The sequence below is a fragment of the Pipra filicauda genome, unplaced genomic scaffold, assembly GCF_003945595.2.
Source record: "Pipra filicauda isolate LSUMZ 115617 unplaced genomic scaffold, ASM394559v2 scaffold204_size1372650_pilon, whole genome shotgun sequence".
Classification (NCBI taxonomy): domain Eukaryota; kingdom Metazoa; phylum Chordata; class Aves; order Passeriformes; family Pipridae; genus Pipra; species Pipra filicauda.
Genome location: NW_024104315.1, coordinates 769144 through 782367, shown reverse-complemented (window position 1 = coordinate 782367; position 13224 = coordinate 769144). Strand labels below are relative to the sequence as shown.

Sequence of the window (13224 nt, the reverse complement as noted above, 5' to 3'; positions counted from 1 at the left end):
TTTTGATGTCTTGTTCAGATAAAGAAGAAAGAACATCTGTCCTTGGCAAATCACAAATAATAGAGGAAGGTTGGTGAGGTGATCAGGAGAGATTTGAGGGAGAAGCAGGAAGCAACTGGCAGTTCACAAGAGCCCAAAATCAGACTGAGTGTCACGTGGCACAAGGGCTGGGCACGTCCACGTGAGTTTCTCATGACTCTGAACTTGCTGTGATGATAAAGTGTTGATCTTGATCATATCTGAGCTATCTACATCATCTCCTTCCCTGAGTGCTGAGCTCTCTGAACAAATCCTGCAGCCAAGGGACAGAAAAAGGATGTTTTCAAACTCGTTTTGGGAAGGATCCTTCTCACCCAGCACTGCAAACTGTGGACAAGGTCACACTCACCAACTTTTTTGTCTTCAGAATAACCTGGACTTCATCCCACTGCTGGAGGAGGAGGAAGCTGTGAGTATCCAATTAGTTTGCATGGAGTGGGAAGTGACAACAATAATTCCCCTCAAGAGCACTTCACATCTGTTTTTTTTCTAGCTCCAAGATACGTAAAATATTAATTTTTATTGCCATTTTACTCCATGTAAGACACAGACGAGGTTATACAACATTCTACTTATTTCTCACACCACAGCAACAATAATTTACATTGAGAGCTGTAAATTATGAGACCATTGGCAATAACAGGGAGTAAATGCTTCCTAAAATGCTTTAATAGGAGAGCTGGTTCCTATATGTGTGTTCCTTGTAACTCAGTTCAGTCTAAACTGGTAGTTAATTGGGTTGTCATATTTACAGGATGAGTATTCAAACATGTCTAAACTTCACAAACCCTTCTGTAACGAGAGAAAGACAATGTTAGAGCCAAATCAACCCCAAACTTTTAAGCCTGTCTGCACAGTAAGCTCAATAAGCACTTTTGCAGATCTGCCTGAAGCCTGTGCCATTGCAATGCCATTGTTCTCTTTGTCAGCGTGCAGGCAAGTCCTAGGACTGGTGGAAAACCCAAAAATATGAAGTTTGTTTAATAAAACCTCTTAAAATGGGTGACATGAAACTGAATTATTTCAACTGGAATATATACACTGGGGAAAAGTGAGATCTTGAATATTCACATTACAGCTCATTGAAAAGGCAATGGGCTATGCAACAAGATTGACAACAAAGGGAAAAATGATGAGGAAAATTGCCTTACTTATCTGCTAGAGTGCTCTTGACTGCCAACTGTAATTTTATGGTTCATTATATAAAAAAATACCATTAATGTTAGTACTTGTGTATCATAATCACGAGAAGAAGGGAAAAAGTTCATTGAAATGTGCTCCATTTTTAATCAAGACACTATAATTGTGTGTTTTTCAGGCATCATCAATTTCCATCAATTTTACTGCTGCAAAAATAATGTGCTGCTCCAGTTCTTCCACAGGTCAATGCCTGCGTGAGGTACATTGACTGCAGGATGCAAACTGTAAATAAACAGTGGCATAATTTATCTTCTCTGATATTACTTGATTCATCCCGAGCTTTAAGTTGATAAGGGGAGAAAATGGGCCGGCTGGGTTTGAATTGTGTGGTGCATCACATAACTTAGAAATGGCAGGAACTTTTGTTATATAAATGTTGTTATATAAAATGTCAGGCAACAGCCAATATTAGCAGTGCAGAGCCAGTATCACACAGCAAATGTGTCTGTCAGCTTATCTGTGTGCTTTCAGGAGCTGGGAAAATCACAGAGCAGATAAAATTGTCTGAAACAATGGCAGGGGCTGCACTGAGACATGTCACAAGCCTGGTGGATTGGCCACCTCAAGGTAACTCTATGAGCACCAGAGAATCTGAGGAGAAAGGGGGACAAAGGTGTTGGCAATTCAGGTGCTCCAGTGTCTTTTGTTGAAAATGGGGCACAAGGAATTTTAGTGGCACGTTTGGGTGCTCAGCAAGTTTTGTGCAGAACGAGTTTTCTGAGTTAATGTTGGTGTTATTCCAGTGGGATGTTGGGCAAGTTCACAGCAGAGCTCAGTCCTGGTGCAACCCTGGAGAACAGCAGAGTCCCTTTCCCAAGGGCTTCCTTCTTGACAAAAGAGAGATGATTCCCAGATGATGTATTCCTACTTAAGGGATGCTCAGATTTTATTCCACAAATCCATGGTTGAGACTGACCTTGAGGAAGAGCTTCTCCTTTCTCCTGGGAATGTGCTCTGGGTTTTGAAGCCTGGGTAAGTCAAAGTTTGTTTACAAAATTTAAGTTTAAAACAAGTTACAGCTGTCCAGCAAATTACAAAAAGTTCATTCTGGATATGTTATCAATGTTTCTAAAGGCTGTCTTTCATCTACTGGTGGAGAATATTAGTAAAAAAATGATGTGTTTTATGGGCAAACCCTTAGGTAGCTGATCCTTAATCCCTCTGAGCACATTCCCTTCTTGCAGAACTGCTCATAGAATCTTGGAATCCTAGAATGGTTTGGGTTGGAAGACAACTTAAATGCCATCTAGTTCCAGCCCCACAGCAGGGCCACCTTTCACTAGACCAGGACCAGAACTACTCCCAGTATTTGTTTTGCGCTCACCCTTGTAAGCTCAGCCTAAATTCCTTGGAGGACAATCTGCATGAAGATGCTCCAAAATGAGGGCAGATTTGTTCCACCACATGAGAGCAGCACTGACACACATCACAGCCAGGAATAAATAATATTTCCTCTCCACTCTCCCTCTTTTGAAAGCTCTCTCTCCTTAAATAAAGGAAAAAAGGCTCGGTACACTGGAAAGGGCTTCTGCTGAGTAGCTCATGTGAGGGCAAACAGCTCATAAAACTGGCATTACTTGGATGATATATTCATGTAGTATTTCATCTGTACTAGTGTAATACAGGATCAGATTTGTGTAGCTTTAATTATATATTACTTGATAAAATAAGTTCAGCTGCCAGAAGCCCACTGCAGTGTCTCAGGCACGCAAAGTTTGGTTGGGAGGGAAGGAAAAGAGCAGTTTATTTTATTCCTGAAGAGCATATTCTTCACCAAGGGGAAGTGAAGGATGGTGAGACTGAAGCTGAGAGGCTTTCCTGAGGCTGACAAGCCCTCCAGGAATCCCATCACTTCCAGGACTCTGGGAACAAAGTGCAGCACTTGCTGCCAACTGAACCTCTCCCACAGCTCAGCAGAGGGCCTGAAATCACTGCAATAATACCCACATTTATGCCTGTTTTCAAATTAATGTCACTGCACACCTCACACCTTTGAGGTGGCATCCTCCTGCAGAGGATGCTGAGTGCTGGAGGAGCCTCTCCCTCCTCCTGTCCCCAGCAGAAGGGAATGTCTGGGATAACACACTGCAAATGTGCCTGTAAAAACATGGCATTATTCATAGTGTATGATTAGTCTTGCACGCTTTCCTTGTTATAAATATGTAACACATGCTCCAGTGCAGAATGTGATAATGTATTCCAACATGATCTTTATTGCTGATATTTAAAAACCTGTTCCTGAATATGCACAGTTTAAATTTCACATGAATGTACATCTACCATTTTTCCTGCTTTAAAGCAGAAAGTCTCTCAGGCAAAATGTAGGGTTTATGTCAATCCATTTTTACCCCTTTCCTCAGCTCATTTGTCTACAGTTAAATATTTTCTTCATCTTCCACAGGAAAGTATGAATTATTCCAAAGCACAGAGTGCTGCAGTGTGTGTGTCTGTGTTTGTTGGTAAGTCAAAATACAAACACTGGGAGAAGAAATTCTCATTTGTTTTCCATTCCGGTTTTTAAGTGATATGTTAGGAAGCAATCATAATAAAGAGGAGCTGGGGAAGCTGAAGAAATTATTTCTCAGTGAGACAGCAGCCTGCTGTTATCTCTAATCTAAGAGGCACTGGATAGAGGTCATCTTCTGATCAATGAAGTGAATTTCATTTTATGATGCTGAAAACAGACAGGGAATGGTACAGTCAAGTGCCTTCCAAAAGAAAACAGAAGCAGTCAGAGAGGGAGGAGAGAACCATAACAAAAATAAGCAGATTTATTGCTCTATAGAGCCTGTTTTACGAGGGCCCTGGAGTGCAGGAAGAGGAGGTTGCCCTCCTTTAGCCCCCTGGATATGCAGAGAGTTGCCAAAATTTAAAATGCCTTTACTTGCCCAGGACAGTTTTCTGCATGAATGGGGTTAATATGGTGTGGTTCTACATTCACAGATTATCTCTCATAAATGAAAAGCAATTTAGTTTCCAAGCTGTAATGTGATGGGACTTTCAGGAATCATGGAGTGCTGACAGCTTTTCTGTTCCACAGCTCCAGGAACTTCAACACAGCTTCTCCCCTGTGCCTGGCTCTGAGGGACTGGCTCTCTGGTTGCCCATATTTTGCTTTTCAAGAGGAATTTGGCTTGATCAGGTCTCACAGCGCTGTCTGAGATGATTTTGGATCACTAAATAATATGGATTGCAAGGTCAGATCAAAATCTTTGCTACTGAAGTTTAATAGTTAGTTTGGAATATTAAGCATGGAGATGTCATGGTAATTGAGCAAATATTGGATGTTTTATGTAGCCTGTGCCACAGGAAAGCCTGAAAACGGTGTCTGCTGCTCCATCTAATAACTGGGGAAAAGGAGGGAACATTCATCATGTTTTGGGGAGTTTGGTTACAAATGGTTCTTCAGCAAGAAGTTAAAAGTATTGAATTTCTCAATAAGCACAATTGTCTATGTGAAATGATCCATCATGTAGAAAGCTGGGTAATTTTCCTGAGAGGAAGCAAGATAACCAATGTTGATAAGAGCAAGTAGATGAGAAAGTGGAAAAGATTGTTTATATATAGAAAGGGATAAGGAGGTTTGAGAAATGGAGCAGGAAATAGGGAACTGAGCAGCTGTCACAGTGCATGGGGAAACCATCCGTTCCTGAATGTCTCACTCGATACTTGTGTCTGATCTATCGATCAGAAAAGAAAGTTGGACTGGAAATATTCCTTGGTGAAGGTTTAAGAGGAAGAGTAGATAGGCACCTGTGTCCTGGGGATGGAAAGGTGTCACTCAGGCAGGGATGACGATGAGCAAATGGTTACAAACATCCATAAAGCAGTGAGAGAATAAAACTCCAAGAATAGAGAGCTAAAATGGCAGAACAACAGTGTGCAAAGGAGCTCAGAATTCTGACTGATCTGCTCCTCATACACCTGTTGGAGGGTGTTTACAGGCCTCACCCAAATATAAGGATGCTACAGAGACATATTTGAAAAGACACTGTTTGCCCCAAGTAGCAGAGCTTCTGTAGCATCAGAACAGAGAACAGAGCTTATTTATTTCCCCAAACCTTGCAAACTATCTTCAAAATCAATGGAAAGGTAATGAGAGCCCTTGCTGTCAGCATGGATTAATCTGGAATTCCCTGGCATCTTCAGATCCCTGTGCATCAAAACCTAAGTTTATATCAGAACTTTGAACAGTGACTCAAAGTATTCAGGAGTTCAGAAAACGACAAGAGAGAACAAACTAAAATGCCTCCAATTTCTCTGGTTTGCCAACTTCAAAACCTCTGATTGTGCTGGGAGTCTTTGATCTCAGTATTACTTTTTTATTGCCTTTGAAGTCAAAAGCAAAGGGTGATTGCAGTGGGATCCACAGGTGCCAAGTGTTAATTCCCTGTAGCCACGTTTAAGGTACATCATATTAGCTATTGACCACTAGACACTAAAGAATGTAGCCATATGTAGAGAGCATTTTCTTATTAAAGAAGGTTTCACACATCAGTAGTGTTGGTTCAGATTGATTTTTCCCAACAAAGAGGTCACCACAGACCACTGATGCTCAGAACCTCAGGAAGGTGTTTTCTTGTATATCACAAATTTTTGATAATCAGCTGTTACAGATGAGCAGGAGTTAAAATTATATCAAAAGTTATACACTCAACAGCAGCATATATTATTTTTGGAGCTGATGAGTGAGCCCTCCAAAGGGGGAGGTTGGTGAGGGGCTCAGAATTTCTGCCTGCTCCTGAGACAGCAGCTGAACGCTGTAAATTGGTCCCAGTGTCTGCCCTCCTACGGCACAGCTGGGAAAGAAAAATGGAAAGGGCTGCATTTATATGGCTTGTAAAATATTCATTTATGTGCTGCGCTCGAGGAGAATCGATCTCTGGAGAGCAGGAGGTTCCTTCATCTCAGTCAAATTAGATTAGAGGTAAGAGCTGAGTGGGATGAAATGTCCCGGGGATGGGGACAGGGTGAATCAGCCCTGGCACCGCTGGCTCTGAGCAGGGCAGGGGGTCACTGGGACAACGGGGTTCAGACAGGAGCTTGTCCCTCAGCAAAGGTGTCTGGGTTTGGGTTCCACTCAGTGGCAAATTGTTGAAATGTTTTTGCAGATTTGGTTTGCAGTGACTCGTTTCATCTGCCAAAATAAGGCAAGGTTAAATAAGGTCAGCACTGAGGGAGGCAATGGTTTATTCCTTTCATGCACAGGCACATGTTGGGATTGTTGGGATGTCCTGTGCACAGTCTGGAACTGATTCTTGTGGGTCCCTTCCAACTCAGGATGTTTTCTGGTTCTGTTGTGCTCAGTGTTTGCTGAAGGAGGTTGTAGCAATGGGCACAGTAGGTTTTGTGCTCTGTTCCTTCACAGTTACCTGCTGCTCCCAGACACTGCAGCACTCCAGAGTTTTGTGAGGGGTGTATGTGGCTGAACAGACTTTGTTATTACAGCCTCTTGTTCAGTAGTTTCCTCACCAAATGAGGGAATTTCAATCCATTGGATTTCTCTAATGCTGTCAGACCCCCAGCCAGGGCTGTGCAGAGAACGTGAGATGTGATGTGGGCAGGCACAGCTTGGTTTGCCAGAGCCTGGAGTGACCAGTCACACCAATCCAGTGGGTTTTTTTCCTAGTTAAAACGCTCTTTGGATATTTTAAGTGAGACATTCTATTGTGAGTGGTGTTCTTTCAGTCTTTTTCTGATGTTAAGGAATCCTGACGAGTTTCTAACAACACACTTTTACATAGTTAAACTGAGAAATATCTTCTGTAATGTTTTCAGCTGCTTCTGACAATAATGTCTTTACCTTGGGAGCAAAGTATTCATGATGATGTCAATAAAGGCAGCAGTTTTGACAGCAGTTTTATATATCAGCACAGATCTGGAGTGCTGACTATTACCTGCATTATCAATTGGCGAACACTTTCCACGAGAAAGATGTCTCTTTAGAAAGCTGTTCCTTTTATGAGTGTCATCAACTCCTGTCAGCTTGACACGGCTGGCTTTGACTGGGTTTGAAGTTTTTGTTGTTGTTTAAATTTGTGATAACATAAGTGAGCGTTTTGTGAGCGATGGATGTTGAGGAATGTGTGATGTTCACGTACAAACGGCTCCCTTCGACTGGGTTTGTGTGAACGCTGAGATCTGGGGAGGAAAAGACTTAAGGAATAGAGTGATTTGCCAAGCTTTTGGTAGTAAAACAGCCCAGGAGTAGTTCATGCAGAGGCAGTGACTTACTGCAGCTCTAAATATCCCAGCCTTTGAAAGCCCTGGGGTTTAAAGCTTTGTGCAGAGTCTCTGTTGGATTTGGGAGAACCCAAGGGCAGAGAGGGCAGACAGCACACAATATTATCCCAATAAGAAACGTTTTATTTGTGATCAGTAATATTTATTTGTCCATGTTAAGAAAAAGACCCCTTTTATACTTCCAGCAGCACAGATCAGTATGGTTTCATCCTTCATAATTTCTGATTAAGCTTCTTGATGGATGCAGAAAGAGCACAGGTTTGCTGACATATTTCAACTTTTTCACTGTTTGTTGATGAAGGGAACATCAACACAGGAAAAAGCAACATAACACATGTCACAGCTCACCACAGGCTGGTGGTCAAGGGCCACACTCCTGAAGAGCAAGGAAGCGTCAGGTGACACTCAGTCCTTCCAAAATTATCACTGCCATCTTGCTAGGGGCTGATTCCATCAGAGAGTCAGAGAATGGGTTGGGTTGGAAGGGATCTTAAAGTTCATCTCGTTCCACCCCCTGCCCATCTTCCACTGTCCCAGGTTGCTCCAAGCCCCGTCCAACCTGGCCTTGGACACTTCCAGGGATGGGGCAGCCACAGCTTCTCTGGGCAACCTGTGCCAGGGCCTCCCCACCCTCCCAGGGAAGATTTTCCTTCTAATATCTTGTACATTGTACCAGCACAGCAAAGTGGGACATGGATGGAGAGCAGAGAGCAGCTCCTTTCATTAGGGGAGGCCTCTTTCTGAATATTTACATCTGAGCTATAAATCACCCCTACCACACCACTCAGTGTAATAGATCCCTGTAATTAAATGAGAGCTTTATTGAATAAATTACCACAGTGTTAATTATATGTGTAATACTCTTGCCATATCTCCAGCAATTCCTTTGACTTTATTGCAGATAAAACAATGACCTTGTCTGTTTTCACAGTGCTTGATAATTTAAGAAGATTGAAGAAATGTTAATTGTGAGTTGTCCAAGAAGCCTTCAGAAAGGCTTTAATACCTCTAATAGCATTAACTCAATATTGAGACAATATTATTCCTAATACTTTCTGTGTACTCACAGTGCCAGTCCTTTGGAACTCACCTGTGTGAGCCACTGACCTTGAGATGTGCAACAGACACTGGGAACACACTGGGAAAATGTTGGTTTAGTCTATAATATCCCCAAATTGATTCTTCCCGATGGAGTGGGGAGTCAGAACTCATCTGCATCCAATCAGCAAGGATCTTTATGCAAATTAATACAGAATTAGAATAGCAGAGCACAACTTGATGACATTGGCCTTATTTTTTGTGTATTAGTCAATACTTGCTAAGTTTACAATTTTCCCTTTCCTTTGGCTTGTTTATTTATAATTAAGTTATTTATGCATACAAGTACAAACTCACCCATTGGGCACTTCAATTAAATCCCAGTGAAGCTTTATTTTTATTTACTGCTTTCTCCAATAAATGCACATCTTTCAAATCTCTGCAGAGCTGAATCGATTCCTGGAGTATCATCTCCCAGTTTATTGAGCACAAATGGTGACTGATTGTCCCTTGACACCTCAGGAAAACCTTAAACATACAAAAAACTGTTTTGAACAGGCTACAACTTTATTAAGCTACCACCACATCTGGGAAATTATTTGAGATGGTTGGGAATTTCTTGATAATTTTTTTTCCCCCACTGGAAAAAAATGCTGATTTGCCCAAATCCAAGCTGTTTGCTAAGCAGAATTTGATTCAACATATCCAATTAAGAAGAAAAAGAAGCCAGTGCAATAGCAGGTTGACACTGTTAACTGAAGATTGTGCTTTTTCTTGTGATGGCAATTTTTCAAAATTTTAATGAACTTCCACTTGAAAAAAAGAGTTGAAACCAATTAATTTGACTGACCTGACAAAAAAAAGAGGGAGAGTGTTGGTGGGTGGAAATGTGAGATCACAGATTTACACCCTGTCTCGTTCATAACTTCTCTGCAAACTGTTGAAAACCTAGGGAGGGAAATGCAGCTCAATCCACACTCAGTGGGGAACTTCCCTGCTGCTGCACTGCCGAAACCCAAACTCCTGCTCAGAGAAAACTTGGGAAACTGAGGGGAAAAGCAGCATCTCAATGGAAAAGGCATTAACAGCCTGGTTTTTGTCTTCTTGATGTCCTCTGCTTTCCTGAGAGCAGCTGGTTTCCATCATCCCCTGCCAGAGAGTTGAGCTCGGGGTTCTGCTCATGTCTCAGCTCTTCCTTAGCACATTCCAGCCCATCCCTGGTCCTGCCAAGCTTTGCTGGGATCTTTCTGAGCGTCTCCTTTTGGCCTCTGTTCTACTGAACATCATATTTTTGTGTTATTGATCCGTTTTTAATCATGACTTTCTTTGAATTTTGCACAATTGCAATATCAGGATCCTGTCAAGTGAGTTTGGAAATGCAGTCTGGTGCAGAGAAAAAGCTTCAGTTTGAGTAAAGTTTGAAACTATCTTCCATTAAAAGCATTTTAAAAAATTAATTTGCCCCTGTGCTCAGTAGGGCACAGGAAGGACAGCAAGGTTTGAAAAGCCCCAGCAAATAACCTCTTCAGCAAAAGAAAAATAACTTAATAGCAGCTTTCTGTGGCAACTCACAGTATTTCTCTGTTCAATGGAGCGTGAAAATACACGTGTTTTGGATGAATATAGAAATGAAGAAATAATTTATCAAGCCAACATATAGGTGTTTCTTCAGGAATTTCTATTGCTTTGCCAACACTATTCTTCTTTGACACAGTTTTCCTGATCTGTTGTCTGATGGATGGATCTGAGGCGGGAGAGGGAACATTTTCCTTCACTTTATGATAAAGAAAGGGGAAGAAAGAAAAACTAAGCAATAAGATGCCAACATGTGTTTCATCCGCTTCAGTTCTGCCCCAGAGAACTGGGTTTAGCAGAACAGGTTCCCTTTTGCAGAACTTATTGCCTTACCTTCTCTGCCTCTTTTCACAAGTTTTCCTATTTTTTTTCCTTAGTTTCTTTTTTTTTTTTTTTGCTTTTTATTTTACCATTCATGAGAGACTAAAGCACCTGCTGTCTAAGGTTATACAGAAATCAAAGCCAGCAAGTGTCCAAGGCCAGGCTGGACAGGGCTTGGATCAACCTGGGCTGGTGGAAGGTGTCCCTGCCCATGGCAGGGGGTGGAATGAGATGATTTGGTACATGTACCAGCTGTGACAGAATTATTGTGACATCCATGTCACCATCTCATTGTGATGGTGCCTTTATATTTCTCAGTAAAGACACAATGTTAACTATGGACTGAGGAATCTGAACTACTGTTTTTTCCCCACTTATTTTTTTCCCACTTATTTTACAGCTATGCTCCACAGCAAAATGCTCCATGACTTTTGTGACTCTAATTATTATACAGTCTGTATTATTAACACAGGGATTGCATTTAGGTGAGACTGGGTTGTAGGAAATTGGATAGAAAGAGACTTCCAGTTTAGGGAAAAGATACAATTATTCATTTTTCTTCAGCAAAAACTAAGATCATAGATCATAAGATCATAAGATTATAGATCCTTAAAATTTTGACTAGGAGCCAAAGGCTGAAGCTGTCTTTCAGAGAAAAATAAAATGCAGTGTCTGACGGGAATTATTTTCCTTTGAACTCTATGGTCAGCCAATATCCTTGACCCGACAGATGGAAAGGTCATGGTTAAAATACAAAGCAGCTACTCTTTTAAAAAGCAAATACAAAAGACATTCAGCTCAGCAAAATATTGTTTCTAAGCTTTGTACACTGACAAGAAATCCAAGAGTTTCCTGTAACCTCTTTGTCGTTGATAATGTAAACATCTTTCTCCCGATGCAAATAGCGGGGGTATTTTTAGCACTGATCAGATGACTCGGTATTTCTGAGGCTTTACGTATTTTTTTTGTAAATCCATTTTCTAAAAAAGAAAAGACACCGTCAGCAGGCTTCTGGAATGCTCTGGGTCACGTTGGGCATCACGTCATCCTGGCTTTTTGGAGCGGGATGTGCCATCGCTTTCCGGGATGTGCAGTTGCTGCCGCAGCCCCTGGAGCCCTCCCTGGTGGGATTGTCACCTCAGTATCCTCTGGACAGCCCACTGGAAAAGCCTGGAAGCCACCCAGACAGCTGTTTAGTTGGAGGTGATGGGGTAGGTGTGTAGCTCCTTCATCTCATTCCAAAATCCAGCCAGGAAGCCTCGGGCCGAGCACGTGCCTGGCACACTGATCCAGTGCCACGTGTGGTGAGAGCTTCCTGCAAAGAACATTCCACAGGTTTCTGGAGCAGGTCTTGCAGCACAGAAACAGACCTTGATATGAGGCAACGAAGAAATGTTTTACTGAATGCGACAGGAGAGTGTTGTGGCACCTTTGATAGCCCTGAGTGCTTCCTTTAGGGAAGAAATCCTTCCCTGTGAGGGTGGGGAGGCCCTGGCACAGGTTGCCCAGAGAAGCTGTGGCTGCCCCATCCCTGGAAGTGTCCAAGGCCAGGTTGGAGCAACCTGGGTTAGTGGAAGGTGTCCCTGCCCATGGCAGAGGGTGTGACTGGATGGTCTTTGAGGTCCTTTCCAACCCAAGCCCTTCAGTCACTCTGTGCCGTGCTGGAATTTCTGGCCACTGCCTGCGATGTCAGGGAATCAGCTGAAGGGGGAGCGAGGAGTGAACGGACAAATTCACACACCCGAATTTACACACTCCTGTGATCTCTGCCCACTCCTATTCCAGAGCAGATCATCGGGATTGCAAGATCATTCCTGCCACGAGGGTCACTGTGACCTTGGAACCCGAGGAACATCAGGAACATGTGCCAGAAGCTGCTGATTGGAGCTCCCACTCCCGAGGATAAAGGGAAAGGATGCTTCAAATTTGTGCTTTGCGAGTACCTGGAAAGATGATTAGTTGGTTTGGCCTCTCACTTGTGCTGGGCATGACCCTCCCAGGAATTCTGGTGTGTAATGGAAGCACAACAGAGTGAAGGGGAATATCCCACCTTGGCAGGTCGGTGAGTACAGAACATCTGCTTTGCAATTGAGACTCTAATCTTCAGAGTTTTTAATTCAATTAGTGCACTTAACCAGTCTACTTTGAGGGGAACATTGATCAGTTCTCTATCCCCAATATTATTCTTATTTCTCAGAAACTCTCTAATAGATAAGGCAGTGCCTTTATCTAAATGCAGGGCTTTATTTATTTGACCCTCTTTCCCCAATTAGTTAAGTTTGTATAAAGGTACCAACTGGAGACATAATGGAATAACAGGAGTGTTTTTCCTTGATTGAGTATCTACTTGTACATTTCCCAAAGCAAATAAAACCAGCTTGGAATTGAATTAAGGGGATTCGCACCATGTTTTGCATTGGTTAATTTAATAGGTATAAACTTCACCTGATTAGTTAATTCCATACAATGTATCAGTTTGGAACTTGTTTATGTATTCAGCAAGCAATGGATCTGTTATGGGAGTTATGGTTTTCTGCAACATGATTTATTTTTAAGATAGTGAGCAATAACATCCATGTTTTTTCAACAAAAATCTTCTTAGCAAATATTTTTTGGGGGAAGAAAACTTTTGGGATGACTTGAGAGGCACCTGTCAAAGGAGACATCCTAAATCACTTAAAATATTTAATATTTGTGTCTAATTTTATAGATGGACTTTTCAGGTACCTGCAGAAATCAGGTTTCCTGCTCCTGCTGAACTTCAGTACGAGTAGGGTTTCTAAAGCTGACAGGAGTATCTGATTGCCA

The 13224-nt window shown here is 42.1% G+C and overlaps 1 long non-coding RNA gene across 1 annotated transcript; it reads left to right on the top strand.

Annotated features, from left to right (window-relative positions):
* Positions 1 to 1406: 1406 nt before the first annotated feature.
* Positions 1407 to 4364, top strand: LOC113999996. Its single transcript, XR_005563383.1, has 3 exons — positions 1407 to 1438; positions 3641 to 3698; positions 4280 to 4364. It is a non-coding gene; the product is annotated as an uncharacterized LOC113999996 (long non-coding RNA).
* The last annotated feature ends 8860 nt before the right edge of the window (positions 4365 to 13224 follow it).